This window comes from Pinus tabuliformis, chromosome 3_2, assembly GCF_031772625.1.
Source record: "Pinus tabuliformis cultivar Carrire ecotype Pingquan chromosome 3_2, CPIR1, whole genome shotgun sequence".
Lineage (NCBI taxonomy): Eukaryota > Viridiplantae > Streptophyta > Pinopsida > Pinales > Pinaceae > Pinus > Pinus tabuliformis.
The window spans coordinates 620,268,762-620,285,749 of record NC_142302.1 but is presented as its reverse complement, the minus strand read 5'-3'; the positions used below and the strand labels follow the sequence as shown (position 1 = coordinate 620,285,749).

Below are 16,988 nucleotides of genomic sequence, written 5' to 3'. Positions count from 1 at the left end.
GAGAGATAGAGAGAAGAGTGGGACGGAAGGAGAGATAGTGACAAAGTTGAAAGGTGGAGAGAGAGAGAGAGACAAAGACAGAGAGATAAGGGGGAGAGATAGAGGGGGGCAAGAGAGGAAGGAAGAGAGCTTGAATGTGTGTGAGAGAAGGAGAGTGGAAGGGAGAGAAAGAGGGAGGCAAGAAGAAAGATATAGAGAGAGAAATATGGAAAAAGAGATGAGTAATAAAGGATATGGAGAGAGAGGATGAGAGGAGAGAAATAGGGGAGATAGGGAAAGAAGGGGAAGAAAGAGAGAGAGGGAGAGGAAGAGGGAGGGAGAGAGATAAATATGGAGAAAGAGTGTTTATGTTTTGGGAGTGATATAGAGATACAAAAGAGAGAAAAAAAGAGATATATATATATATATATATATTTGTGTGTGTGTGTGTATGTGTGTGTGTGTGTGAGGTGAATAGAGGGAAGAAGAGAGAGATATAAAGAGGGAGAGATAGATATATATGGAAGGAGAAAGCATGTGTTTTTGGGGAGGAGGGGTGAGTTAGAGAGACAAAGAAGGAGAGATGGAGGGAGATATAGATATAGATGGAGGGGGAGATAGCGAAGAAGAATGCTTGCACTATATGCATTGATTTCAGTGTAGATGGTGATTTCTAATACTATTTGATTGCTTGCATTGAAAGAAGTAAACTGAAGGACATGGGAGAGGAGGAATGAAGAGAGAGATAAAGAGAGAAGTGAAAGAGGGAGAGAAGGTAAGAGAGAGAGGCAGCCACAAAGATGGAGTGGGGAGAGAGAGATGGAGGGAGATAATGATAGGGTTGGAGAGACGGGGGGAGAGAGAGGGAGATGGGAGAGAAGGGGAGAGAGATGACTTGAGAGAGAGGAGGAGGGAGAGAGGGAGAGAGAGGATAAGAGAGGAGGAAAAAGAGATGGATTTGGAAGGGGAGAGAGGGAGGGAAGAAAAAATACATACAAAGAGAAAAGTGGAGCAAGAGAGAGGGGGAGTGAAAAGGAAGAGATGAAGAGAGTGTGTGTATGTTTTGGGGTGAGATAGAGAGACAAAGGAGGGAAGGAGGGAGATATAGATATAGATGGAGGGGGGAGAGAGAGAAGAATATTTATTGCACTAAATAGATTATATTCATGATAGATGGTGATTTCTAATCCTATTTGATTGCTTACACCAGGTGCATTAATTTCAGTGTAGATGTTGATTTCTAATGATATTTGATTTCTTGCACTAGATGCCTTGATTTTAGTGTAGATATTGATTTCTAATCCTATTTGATTGTTTGCACTAGATCATTGATTTTAGTGTAGATGTTGATTTCTAATCATATTTGATTGCTTACACTAGATGCATTGATTTTAGTGTAGATGTTGATTTCTAATCTTATTTGATTGCTTGGACTAGTTGCATTGATTTTAATGTAGATGTTGATTTCTAATCATATTTGATTGCTTTCATTAGATTCGTTAATTTCAATGTATATGTTTTCTAATCATATTTGATTGTGTGCATTAGATGCCTTGATTTCAGTGTAGATGATCATTTGTGATTTGAAGTAACTCCATGTATGATGGTACCTTAACTTAAAGTGATTGGATTAACAATGTGCATTGATTTCAGTGTAAGCACCAAAAAATGATTGACAATTTGCATTGATTTTTGTGTTATAGTAATTCAACCTATTAATATTGGAGAGCAAGAGAGACAAGGTATGATGTTTACTACAATAGTTCGAGTTAAAGAATTGAATGGTTTACAATCTCAACTATCCTTTTCATATAATAGATATGAAAAGATGGAAAAACTAACAAATAATTTAAATATTTTGTAAATCTGACCACTCATTAAAAAAAATCAAAATTACATTATTTCTTGAATTTTGCAAATCAAGCTATAGATAAAAAAAATTCATCAAAATATTTTGAAGAAAATAAATTATTTCAAACATTAGTAATGAAACAAATGATTTCAAGAGTAAAAATTATTAAAACTAGTCTTCAAAATATATTTAGTAATACCTAGAGAGACACTACTAAGAATTATTACTTGTCAAAATTTGTGATACATAAAATTAAATGAAATATATGTGTAGTATCAATCCTCTTGCAAACTATCGACAAGATTACGTACCTTCTTCATCACCAACTAATTACTAATATACAATTACATACACATATACAAATATAACACAATAATTGTAACATTCACAAACATTACCATCCAAATCCAATCACATAAATACACAAATCACTCAAAGCATCCAATTGCAGACGTACAAACCATTCAAGGCAATCAACAAAAACAAAATTAAAGAAGAGAATGATATAGTCACGTCAAACAAAGAAAACATACTTTAAATTCAAAGTATGAAGTTTATCTCAAGCATATACATAATAGTGATAATCTAAAAATGTGTCATTGTTGCCCTCAACTGGAACCAACCTAGATCCATCTAACTCTGGATCTATCATGCACCGAGAGGGATCAAATCCCTCGAGGTGAAAACCTTTCCTCAAATTCCACACTCCAAAAAGAAGGTTTGCACCTCGAGGGATTTGATCCCTCTCAGCGCATGATAGATCCAGAATTAGATGGATCTCGACTAGTTTTATTGCAGCTGAAGCTATGGTCATTTTTATCCACTTCCCACAAGAAAAAAATGTGCATAGAGTCTGATTAATAAACTCAAAAATCCTTGATTGCTCGATCTCGATTATTTTTATCGCAGCTAAAACTATGCCCATTTTGATCTGAAGCTATGATCATTTTGATCCATTTCCCACAAGAAAAAAATGTGCATAGAGTCTAATTAATAGACTCAGAAATACTTGATTTCTCTCTTCCTTGGGGGCTACTTCGATGGGGCATCAAGTGCCTCGGGGGTTCTTTGTGGTGGCATATTTACTTTATATTTATGGGTCTTTACTTTCTTCCACGTTTCTATGGGTTTTGGGTCTGGTTCATGCTGAATTATTATTTTGCGACAATCTTCTCCCCTTGGTATTAAAATAGGGCATTTCAAATTTATAGTTGTTTAGTGACTCTCTTCTTTTTGTTAATTGGATTAACTGTACACGCTTACATAACTATTTTTTGTCTTCTATATTGGATCATACTCTGATATTAAAAAAATTATTTAATTCTTTTTCATATCAACACATATTTGGGGAGCAGCATAGGGAAGCAAATTGTCTATCCAAAGCAGATCTAAGTCTGGATCATGGTCTCTAGTAAGTATAGGAGGTTTAGGATGGTATTTCTTCTTTATATATTCGTCACTGTGGCCGTCCCATTTTCTATACATATTGATCTAGTTTTATAACTTTCTTTTGTTTTTTCTGTTGGTTTTTCATTTTTTTCCTATTGCAAAGACATTATATGAACTTATTTTACTGCTCACTTTTAATTCTTTTCTATACATGTTGATCTAGTTTCATAACAAAGCTCCAACATCGACCATGATTGATTTGCTTGCATGTTTTTGTGCTGTTTTAACTTTTAAAAACGTGTGTACCAATTCATTTGTTTTGCACATGTCCTAATAATTGTGAACAAGGTTTAGGGTATGTTTCACATCATAGTTTACTCCAAGAATAATCTAGGAGTCTTGGTCAGATTGATGGGAACTCTTGAATCCAGTCAGCGAGATTTTAACCATTTAGTGAGTAAGGGGAGGGAGATAAGCTTATTTAATCACTGTGCATTCATAATTTTAGTAAATTCCCATCAACGCAGAATTACGATTATCCAAAACTATGTTGCTATTAGATATTTGTTTATTCATATAATTTAGAAAGTGGAATTAAATCATCTATCTTAAAAACGAAAGAAAATTTAAATTTTAATCAACTTTATATAATTTTATATATATATTCCTTATTATAATGGTTTATATTTAATTTATAAGTGATAATTATTTATTTAAATTATATAAAATTAGTTAAAATGATTATTTATTTAGCTTTAGATTTTATATATATATATATGGGTTAATTTTAATCAAAATTTTGTAGATATTTTTAAAATTTTCAATTAAAATTGTTTAATTTGTAAAATTTGAATTCCCAAGAGTTTTTTAGAGTGCTAAATTTATTTATACATCCAAAAATATATTTTAAATTGCAAAAAATCATAATCTTGCTTGAGATTGTATTGTCAAATTTAAGTAAAAAAGTCATGTCATTTCGTCTATAAATTGACTATATATAATTTAGAATATCTATATATATTACTTGTTATAAATTTTAGTGTTTTTCCTGTCATATTTTTGGGTAGAATTTGCTCATAATCAAATAAAGATGTGTTGGAATCACAAGTGTAAATTGTGAAAACTCTACAATCCTAATGTCTGAGAAGTTTTTGATGAAGTTGAATTTATATACGACTTAAAAACAAGTTTGAAACAACAAAATATCATTATTTGACTAAAAATTGTTACACCCAATTCTAGTAAAAAACTCCAACTATATATATATATATAAATAAATTTTAATTTTTTTTTCCAACTTCAACTTTTAATTCTTCCATATTTTAAACCTTTTCCTTGTGAAATTTTCCTTTAAAATTATTATTTAATATTTTATAATAATAAAATAATATATTTAAATAACATTTAAAATTATAAAAAAATGTATAATATTTTACCTTTATAGTTAAATAAGTATTTATAATCAAAACATAATTAATATAAAATTAAATGATAAAGTGATTATTATAATCATTATCAATGAAATGAGATGAGTAATACAAACATTAAAATTTTAATATGTCAAATTAATAATAAATTTAATGTTTACAAAACAAATTGTTGGTGACCAAACATTACAAATATTAACCACCATGCACTAAATTAATGATTGACTTATTACCTTTCTATCTTGTTTGTTGCATGAGAATAAAATGATATTCAATGGACATGATGAAAATGTAGTAAGTCAATCATTGGGTTGTTGCTCTTTCATCCTGTCTATTGAATATTATTTTATTGTCATCCAACTAATAAGATGGAAAAATAGTAAGCCAATGATTGACACACTGCATGGTGCTTAATATTTGCTAGCATTACATCACTGCCTTTTCATCATATCCATTGAATAACACTTTATTGTGATATAACAAACAAGATGGAAAAAATAAATCAATAGTTACAAACAAGATGGAAAAAGTAAGTCAATAATTGACTTCCTGCATAGTGATTAATAAAGAAAAAAGAGAAAAAAAACTCGTTTTCATTAAAAGTAAATTTTCATTTACATAATTTTACTTCTATTTTTCCCATTCACACAAAAAAAATTGGCTGCCCTGCACAAACCTAAAAGAAGATTTAAGATGGTAAATACATATTTCAAAACCCAAATTAGTTAAACCAAAAATGGATTAGTAATTTGTTAAAACTACCCTTAGATTTCAATGTACCTAGGCTTTTGGAACCGCCACTGGAATATACATAATAAATATTTTGTAGAAACAAAAACGTAGATTAAAATTTTGGTGCGCCAGTCAAACTTAAATATTGTACAAACAGAATATGAAACAACACGTCTGAGCTCGCCCGGGGTGTGAGACCAGAAGGTTAGAATATTTATGCGCTAACTGGATTTAATATTTCGTAGAAACAAAATTGCAGATTAAATTTTGGTGCGCCGGTCAAACTTATATATTGTACAAACAGAATATGAAACAGCATGGCCGAGCTCAGGTTCGAACAGGCGACGTCTAATTGTTTTGTGCAAACAAAATATCAAACAGCATGTCTGACCTCAGATTCGAACCGGGCACCTCTAGTTGTTTGGTGCAAACGAAATATGAAACAGCCGGACAGGAATCTTGAATATTCTGTACAAACAAAACAGAAAACTTCATGTCTGAGCCCAGGTTCGAACTGGGGAAACAGCATGTCTGAGCCCGGATTCGGACAGGAATCTTGAATATTCTGTGCAAACAAAAAAGAAAACTTCATGTCTGAGCCCAGGTTCGAACTGGGGACCTTTAGTGTGTGAGACTAACGTGATAACCAACTACACCACCCAGACACACACGCTGATCATGACTTATAACCCTAACCAATATTATGGGATTTTATGATGATACCTTCATCCCATATGCGCAGCTGTTAAGTTAAATTTTATTGATTATTTGAAATAATATGAATATTTAATGTATATGTCATTTTTATTATATTCATTTGATGAAATGACATGATATTTTTATTACACCTATTTGATCAAATTACCTGTAGTTATAATTGAAATCTAGAGCTTGCACTAATTGCTTCAATCTGAACTTAATATTGATATTAGGGTTTTCATAAATATTGATGTGTGGACTCTGGAGTATACTACATTTGTTACAGTTCTTTCTTATTTTTGTTGAAGGCGTTGTTTCTTATCCTCTGAATATTTTATTAATGGATGTAATTTGTTTTATGTTTTCTATTTGAATCAATTACTTTGTTTATAAATGTGTATGTGCAGAGTATGCCTACATGCTCGAGACCAATAAAGTGACATCTATATTTGGAGTGTTGGGAGTGCCAATGTTGGAGCTGGTTACCTGTTAATGTTGGAGCTCGCAATTTGTACTTTTGGAGATTTGCCTTAATTCATTTTCTTAGGAGTAGCTATTAATTTTTCATTTTCCTGAAGTAGCTATTATTAAATCTGTGATTTCATTTTCGATTCTTCCAAACTCCATACACATTCAAGGGTTAAGGGTGATGTCAGCATTTCATCCCATTGGTATATTTTATGGTTTGGTTCTCCTTCCGAATTAAATACAAGCCAATTCCATGAATGAATATAACATTGCACTCAGTAATTTATTTATGTACATTGTAATCTGCATGCAGTACATATGGATCAATTCAAATTCTTATTCTATGTCATTAACCTTGTAATAATGTCACTTTTATAAATGGATTGATGAACAAGGAAGGCTGCTAAGGCAGCAAGTCCCTGCCACCAAAGCAGCATATACCGAGTTGGAAAAGACACGGGTGCCACCAAAGCAGCATATACCGAGTTGGAAAAGACACGGGTGGGGCTAACATGCATGATATACGTGTCTTGCATGCATGCTATTTCTCGCATGCCACTCTAATGTTCCTCTCCTAAATGCGAAGAGTCGATTGGCACGACGGCTTGCATGGGCTTGCATGTTGAACAGGTGCACCCTCCGAAAATGTTATGTCGACTTTCAAAGCTAGTGGCTTGTTTAGTTGCAGAATGAGCTAAGAATGAGTCTGTTACAGCGCTTGCTACAGACCTGCGAAGATAAAGCCGAGATAATGCCAGATTCAGTGAGATAAATCCATTGACCGCAGAGCCGGTTGGAAGCTCAAAGCATTTCATTGGAGTTTAGGCTTTGGGAACTTGGAGTACAGTTCCAAACTTGATGGCTCTCACTGTTGGTGTTCATCGTAAGAAAGAGAGGAGATATTCTTCAGCACTGCAATGACGCCGAAGCATTTAATTATAATGGCATTCAGAATCGTGAATTCTCTGTTGCTTCTGGCGTTTTTAGGACCTGCATTGGCGCAAAACAACCTGCAGGTTGGATTCTACCATAAGCCGGAATTTCGTGCTCGGGAACAGGCCGAGTGACGGGGGTATTGTTTGGCTGGCCGAGTGGACGATGGGTCTGGGGGTCGAGTCCCTTGCTCAGCAATTTTCTTTTGATGTGTGTGTTCCAGTAGTTCTTTATCTCGTTGTCCGTCCGTCCGGGCAATCTCCCTGCAATTAAAGACCACCTGCACAGTTTCACAGACTGATTAGAAATCACTTCGATCAGTAACTGAGACTTCAAAAGTGAGATTTTCATGACAGATCCAGCTTTAAAAGGAAATCCATTGCAGCAACAGCGGAGATAAAATGACATACTTGTTGCCAACGAAGGAGTGGAGTTTGATGATGAGCTCGTCTTCTTCTTCTGTGAAGCTTCCACGCTTCAGATCGGGACGCAGGTAGTTTATCCATCGCAGTCTGCAGCTCTTGCCTTCGCAAGTAGAATCGATTGTGCGCGGAGTAATCACAAGTCACTTTGCTACCGACAAATCTCTTCCTACTGCCCTCCTGCGCATGCATTTTCATGACTGTTTCGTAAAGGTAAGCGTGCACTTCTCTGGAAATCATAGTCTCCTTTAAATTCAGGATTTATAAATATAAATTGAATGGCGTGGAATTAATAAATATATATGTTGTTGAAGGGCTGCGATGGATCAATTCTGATTGATAGCGTGGGCAATAACGTATTAGAGAAAGTCGTGTGCTGATATTGTTGCACTTGCTACACTTGCTACCAGAGACGCCGTATTCCAGGTATATTCCAGGAACACCAAATTTGAGATTTTTTAAGCGTATTTTGATTTTAGTTCAATAGTTGAAGTGGAATGGCGGTCAACTGGGTACACAATAAAAATTGTTGTTGAACTGAAACCGTGGGTAAGTGCTTGCCTACCCTATTTTCTTTTCATATTTCCTAATAGTGATTGAATCCCCAAATAAGAAATCTGCCTGAAATTGAAAAAATATGAAAAAAATCAGAAGAACAGGGAGCTCAACAAAAAAATTGACCTGACTGATATTTGTTGGTTTCTCTGGCCGACTGTTCTGTGTTCGTAATTGTAATAGCGTTGTCTTCGCTACTGCTTATGGCCGAAATGGAAGCGAAATCCAAGCATTGGTAACGGTGAAAATACAACAAATTCCGATGAATGAATGGATGCTTCTTAATCTCTTAATGTAGTTATGCATATCGATTTAGATATGCCTGTTCTGTAGACACCGCAGCATGCAGAGCATCTGTTCTATAGACACCACAACAACATGCATGCAGAGTGACACATTGCAACAGTGGCAATTTCAGTAATCCTTACCCCGCGTGATATCAACCAGTTCAGCTTCGTGATAACTCAAATGCAATAAGAGCTAGCATTTTATATTGCCAGATTAATGTTAGCATTAATCAACAGCTCCGGAAAATGAATGAGAAAGACCCAGGAAAATGCAAGATAATATATGGTTGCAGGGCCTCTGCCTCGAGAAGAGGCCAAATAAGACCATAAACCACTATGATCTAAAAAACTTTGTTTATACTCGATAAACAGGGTTTATGATCTAAAAAACTTTGTTTATACTCGATAAACAGGCGCATTCAAGCAGGTGAACTAATGTTAAGTACATCGGAAACGATTACTATAGTCCCTGGCTATTGCCAGATGGCAGGGACTAATAAGATAAGTAGAGCATATCCTTGAGTTTCTGCATTAAACATAATTCTAGATTTACGGTTTACAGCCGGATTTGTTTCAGAGGTTGCTCAAATCTATTCCTCTGGCCATGATGGTGGTTCGAGAGATTGAGAATGATTTATCTCTTAAGGTAATCAACTTGGAAGAAGAATGAGATGGATGCAACTGCATAGAGATTATTCCTTTCCCTAATTATGCCAGGATAGTTTTTACATAATTTTTGCCTTTGTGTAAAATAATAGCAAGAAGGAATATATATATATATATATATATATATATATATATATATCTTTGAAATACATTTACAAGTTATTATAGTCTTTGAACGAATTCAATGTCAGGCCAAGATTAATAATATAGAGCTGTTATAATGCAAATTAGAATTTAATGTATAGCCAAATTAATTTTATTAACATCCATGTCTTTTTGTTTCTCTATATTTTGGATCTGTAGAAAGCAGAAAGAAACTATGAAACTGCATATATATGTCAAGGAAAATATGAAGTGGTTGGTTGTTTAAAATTGTGAAACTACAAATAATTTTCTGGAAACGAATGCAAAAACACTGGGTTGTTAGAAAAAAACACGGTGACTACATTTACTTATGATCATACTTACTAGATAATAATTTAGTATGGATATGCCATAGTGAATTTGAAGCACTAGGTTTTCCATTGGCCTTAGTTACAAAAGTTAATTGGCAATGATGCCTTCCACCTATATCAACCACATTTACTAATGTAGTCGTGCTATCTATATGTAACAACAATAATTATATGTAGATATTTTTTAAGTTGTGAGGTTTTTTTTGTTGAGAGGAGAGGCACATTCCAATTTATTTTCGAAGAGATCTTGTAATGTCCTATTATGTAATGTAAATATTTTGACTCGTAAAATATATATATATATATATATATATATATATATATATATATATATATATATATATATATATATATATATATATATATAGATATATATATATATATATAACCCAACCTAGATCCATCTAAATGTTGCCAAGAGAGATCAAACCTCTCAAGGTGCAAACTTTTCTTTAAGTTTTACACTCACGAAAGAAGTTTGCACTTTGAGATATTTGATCCTTATCAATCCTTAATAGATCTAGTGTTAAGATGGGTATAGGCTCCAACATTGGACCATCCATATACAACGCCTACATCGTGGCATATAAGTCAAGAGGTAGGTGTTCCTTTTAAATAAACTAAATAAATTATCTAATTAAAATTTATCATGTTTATTGAAAATAAAACTAGCCTAGATCCATCTTTACTCGAGATCTACCAAGTGTCAAGAGGGATAAAATAGAGATTTGATCTCTTACGCATTTGGTAGATCCAAAGTTAAGATGGATCTAAGCTAGTATTAAAATTATATTATATACTATTTTTTTTGTTAGATAATCTGAATCCTAAGATGACTGACCTAACTTGTGGCTTTAATAGCCCTAACCCAAGGACATCTAAGTCATCAAAATCATCCATGGATTGCATCTAACCTCAGCCACACTAGTCTTTAGCGTGGCTATATGTTTGACCACAGGGTTTGAACTAGTAGTCTTTTTACCATGAAGTACCTTAATAAAACACCCTATCACCATCTATTCTATGCCATGTGGACATTATATTATATACTATTAATATAATAATATATTATAATATTAATATTATAGTTTATTATACTATTAATATAATAATTAATAATATTATATTAAACGTTATTAATATAAAATAATATTTAATATAATAATAATAAATAGATTTTACTTATTTGTCGAAAATGCCTATTAATCATTTAATTATCATTTATATTAGCTAGTGCATTACACTTTGTTCTTAAAGCCACCAAAATTGAAAAACAAATTCAATCGACTTAGTTAAGATGCACAAAAACATGGGGTGAATGAAATGAGACATCCATCACCAAGCTACGAGGATAGCTGGAAAGAGCCACACAGTGTCCATTAAATCATACACTAGTGGGCAAAGGTTATGGAGGAGTCATGGTGCGAAGCTGCAGAGCTTACCGTTGGAGTGGAATTAAAGCTCCTAAACTTATAGTGGATTGACATTACTAGGTTTAGGAATGAGCTATAGTGGATTGACATTACTAGGTTTAGGAATGAGCTATTTTGTTTTGATATCTATTCTATTTGGAAAAATAAAAAAGAAATTAGCAAATTACACCCACTATTATTCATCTTTTTCTATGCCAAGATATTCACATTCATTAGTGTTGAGGCTCATGCTAATAGTTTGTCAAAATAGAATGCTTTCATTGGTAATAGAGATCCTGGTGTAACTCGAATTACCATCAGGTTTACAGGTAAGGGCTAATGACAAATATCTAATATATGAAAGGAAAAAATACATATTATAGGTCCAATAAAGGAAAAATCACTTCGAATCAATGAATCAAATTAACATGAACTACTCATGGGCTCTCAACAGATTGACAAGTCAAGGCTTCGAATGGAATTCTTCGTTATATCTAATTCTGACTAAGTTCAAAATATCTTCCTATAAGACAAATATATTTTGTTTGTAAACTTCTTAACCAATACTTGTTATTTCAAGAATTACTGACTCTTATTTTAAAAAAAAATTAGTACCCAAAGAAAATATTTTTTACAGTTTTTACTTAAACAGAGTGATTTTTAAAAATTCTAATGAATACAAATAATTGAATTACAATTAAATACCTTTTACCATCTTTAAATTTAATTTTAAGCATAATTTTAAGCATGTGATAAATAAACACCATAACAAATCAATGGAAATAGTAAGAAGGAACTTGTTGATTAGTGAACCAAATATTATCTTACCTTTTATCTCCATAAAGGGTTATCCATAATCTGTAATTGTAAAGATGAAATTTAGAAAATTGTAAGATTTTTATTCTAAGTGATGTAAACGTGATGTAAAAATTCATAGTTTTATTAAAAGTTCATTAATACTTTAATGTGGAGGTTTTAGAGCTGATAGATCCAATTATTAATGTGAAATTGAAGGTGAAAATATTGCCAAAGTGAGATTATTGGTTTGATTGATTGCAAAAGAGTATTGATTTTCATGCATGTATCTCGAGTTAAGTCGAAAATATTGTTATGGAGAGTAATAATTTTCATTTTGAAGGTCAAGTGGAAGTATCGTTTATTAAAAACTAAAATAGAGATGCAATAAATCATTATATAAAGATAGGTAAAATTTGCATAAAACACACTCAAAGAGGCGAGGGAATTTTGAATAGTTTTACCTTGTCGACAAACGCTCTTCTTGCAACCGCTTTTCACCTCCTCCTCCTCCCACCTACTCTTGTCCATGGACAAATTCAACGATTGAGTGATTGATTGATAGATAGATTCTATGGTGTATGTTTATTTATATATTTACTTTTGATTTGTTGAAATTGGTATTTAATTGGCTATATATATATATATATATATATATATATATATATATATATATATATATATATATATATATATATATATATTGTGTATCCCAGCCATATGTAATGTGTAATAGAAATGACGTTTAAAAAATGTTGACATATTTACATTACATCTAATTTCTAATTCGTACACATCTCCCCTATACTGGGCTATAGAGCGCATATTAGTGTAATAAACTATTATTTTCAATTTATTTAGTTATAAATAATCAACCAACGTCATAAGTGTAGTTAAATTTTTCCCAAACACGTCTTGGCAAGTAAAAATAATGCTAGATTTTTTTCAATCTCTCATAACACATGAAGGATTGAGAGTTATTAGCTAATTTCATTGTCGGAAAAGCAAGGGCTGGAAAAACACTACAACTCTCATGTTATTAAGTGTCGATAGAATAAATATTGAAAGAAAACCAACCTACTACTCGCCAACATTTAAATGTCAGATGAATCCAACAACCAACCTGTTTATCACCTCTCTTCACATGAAAAAACATTTTCCTAGAAAAAGAAATGCAACTATAATATTTTATAGCCATTGAAACAATAATGATCGAGACATTAATAGAGATACATTCACCAATACATTAACAATGTAATTAATCTTAGCATGAACACACTAAACAACGACCATGCCTACTTTTCTTAAGGAAAAGAGAAATTCCAATTTCATTTAGTCTCCTCACTTCTCCCTTATGCATGGGCAAGCTTGCTAATTTGGGCCTGCAAGTAGTCCTTAAAAGGTAAGTGGTGACCACTTAAACCTCTCCCTAATTGAAATTTTGATTTCCATTTTACCAAGTGCTCCCTTGTGATATCATTACCTCTACCTTTTTTTTGTTTCCATCTTCGTTTTCTCATTTCACGTGGTGTTTTCCTTGTGTTTCATTCAGTGCTTGGTCTTCTTACCTTGTGGTTTATATTGATGACCCCATATTTGGTTGGTGTAAGGATGGTGGCTCCCTTATTACATGCAACTTATCTCAATAAAGGGGGAACCCCAATATTGTTTGGTCTCCTTACTACTTCCTTGTGGACAAGCTGTCAAGATTGTAAGCTTCAAAAAGCTATGTGTGACCACTTAGATCTCTTCCTGCTTGATTTTTTTTGTTTTCTTTTTACCAAGAATTTATTTTTGGTTTCATTTCCTCTTCCTTTAATTCACCTTCTCCTTCCTCTTCTCATTCTACATGGTATTTACCTCATGTTTTGTTTAACATTTGATCTTCTTACCTTATGGCTTGTCTTGGAAACCCCATTTTTCTAGTATGTAGGTGTAAGCATGACAACTTGTTTATTCCATGCCATTTTGATCTAGGTGGATATTGGTGGACACCTGCCTATTCCACTTGGACCCCAACACTATTTCCTTTCATTTTCCTTATTTCTAGCACATTTTACTATTTTTGGTAGTTTTTCGGGTCGTGAACTTCCAAAGTCATTTTGAGGCCCTAAAAGATTTTTTTTTTTTGGAAAAGGGCATTATGATTTTGTAGTTGAAATTTGTTTTCCTCGGATAGAAATTTCTAATCAGGTATTGTACATGCCAAACGAATATTGTATGTCAAAGTTACAACCCCGAGAAGTTGATGTTCCAATTAACCCCAATGGGGCCCACAAACTTTTGGTGCTTCATCTCCTAGGGGTAGGGTTTTAAATGTTTAGTGTTTTCCATTGTTTCTTGATGATAAAAGGTATGTGAGCTTCATTGTGACACAATTCAGAAGGTATGTAATTGTCACATCTCTTCTCAGAGATAAGCTACCATCGCCCAAGCCAATTTGTTTCTCTTATGTATATAAATAATTTCCAACAGTTTCTATTTATTAATTTAAGTTCTATTTCGTTGTATCTTTGTGTTTTGGTTTGAATCTGTACTTCATTTTTTTCCTTCATACTATTTGGATTAGTGGTATTATAGAAATATACTCTTTCCCTATTTTTTTATGCATGTCCCTAATGAGGTCGAGGCATAAGGAGTTGAGACTTGAACTGGTTGAAATCTTGCAAGACCAGCCTCGCCAACCCCAATAGCCTCCCATGGTGGAATAAAGATGAGGGAGCAGGAAATCCTTTCAAAATGTTGTTCGAAGAAGCCCTCAAGTAACAAAGGAACGAGATGGTGGACAAGTTTTCCTAGATCCTTCGGCAAGTTTCAGAAGATGAAGCATCTTCATCCAGCAGTCACTCGGAGGCACCATCCCCTTTAAGGTACAAGTTAACTATGACATTCCTATATTTAAAGTCCAAATAGACGCAAATTCCTTGGATAAATAATTAAATCTACTGCAAGGATAAATTTTCGTCCATGATTATTATGATTGGGAAAATATTACTTTTTCACTCTTCAAAGTTGCTCCCCATGTCGAGGACTGGTGGGAAACTTACTGTGAGTATAGGGACAAGGAGGAACCCTCACTATATTCAGTTGCAACCTCTTTGAATTCTTTTTTATATGTCCTTAAGGAACAATATTACCTTGTAGGAAGTTATGAAGATAAGTACATAAAGTGGACCACACTACAATAAGGAAGGGACCAAGATGTGCCCAAGTTCACAAACATTCTCCATACCCTAAGCATGAGGTTGGGTATTAAGGATTCTAAGTAGCATATGATACTCAAGTACTTTGGTTGTTTTCACAAATACATCCAGGAAGAAATGGAGTTCATGGACATCTCCTCGCTTGGCACTACGTACCGATATGTTATGAGGATCAAGTAGAAATTTAAACAGAAGAAGTAGGACTTTATATCTGTCAATTCAAAATAGGGAAAAGGACCTCCAAAATGTAGAAAAGAGGAAAAAGACAACGTTGAGTGTCTTGAGACAACCTATCAAAGCCACAAGCAAAGAATGGCACCATGAAGATGAAGAATGACTCCAAAAAGTGGTGAGAGTTGCACAAAATCCCCACCCACAACACACATGAGTGTCGCACTAATCAGTGACTGGTGTTTGAGCTAAAATATTCAAATTCAAATGAATCTTCTAATTCTGAGCTAGAACACGAAAAAGGGAATGAAAAGGGGAAGCCAATTATTGATGCAAAATTTAGTGCCACGATTGCCACCACCAAGGTTCAAAAGATTGAGCCTGAAGATCTAGATGAGGGGAATTGTCTCTTCCACTCATAGATGTGGGTGAAGGGCTCTCCACTACAATTCATTATCAATAGTGGGAGCCAAAAGAAAATCATCTCATCAAATGTCGTTAAGCAATTAAGCCTGTCAACCACACCACACCCACATCCATACACCATCGGGTGGCTTCACCAAGGATGATATCTTTGTGTCAGCGAATAGTGTCACCTTCTTTGCAACATCAATCCCTTCACGAATGAGGTATTATGTGATGTTGATCCTCTTCAAGTCTGTGATGTTTTATTAGGCCAATCATACTTGTGGAAGCATCATGTTGTGTGCGTCTAGAACATTTCTTTGGGTAGAAAACTATACAGGATACTGGAGGTAGCCCCACCTACTTCCATTTCTTTGATCTCTGCTAAGCAATGTAATAAGATCATCTCCTATAATGGTTTTGTTTTGTTTTGTTTTGTTTTTTGTTTTTTTGTTTTTTTTTTTGTTTTTGTTTTTCTTTTCTTTTCTTTTCGCTCTCAAAGTAAGGGGTAGGTCGCGGCCATATCCATGGCCCCCAGAAAGGGTTCCTCCACATGGTAGAAGTAAGTTGACATGGTTGTGGAGGAATACAAGGACATATTGTCCTCACCCACAGGGATACCCTTGCACTGCCATGTCAAGCATTTGATCGATATGACTCTTGGGAAATCTCTACCCAATGGGCTAGTATACTATTACTCCCTTTTGGAAAATCATGAAATCAAGTGGAAGATCCAAGAGTTGCTACAAAAATGGCACATCATACCAAGTTCCTCACCTTGTGGGAGCCCAATTGTACTCATATAGAAGAAGGATGGAACCAAGAGACTCTGCATTGATTAACAGGCACTGGATAACATCACTCTCAGGAACACATACCCAATCCAACATATTGATGACCTTCTAGACTAGCTCAAGGGGGCCAAGTACTTTAGCAAGATTTATATGAAGTTTGTCTATCACCAAGTTCCTATAGAACCCACAAATGTATGGAAGACCACCTTCAAATACAAGGAGGGCCTATTTGAGTGGTTGGTCACGCTCTTCGGGTTGACAAATTCCCCTATAACTTTTACGAGGTCATGACAAATGGGGCTTATAAAGGCAGGCCTCTGGACCACAATATGAATGCAACAGCA

General features: G+C 33.9%; 1 non-coding gene across 1 annotated transcript; it reads right to left on the bottom strand.

Moving 5' to 3' along the window:
• Positions 1-5,970: 5,970 nt before the first annotated feature.
• TRNAV-CAC (transfer RNA valine (anticodon CAC)) lies at positions 5,971-6,044 on the bottom strand. The gene has a single exon. It is a non-coding gene; the product is annotated as a tRNA-Val (tRNA).
• Between the last annotated feature and the right edge of the window lie 10,944 nt (positions 6,045-16,988).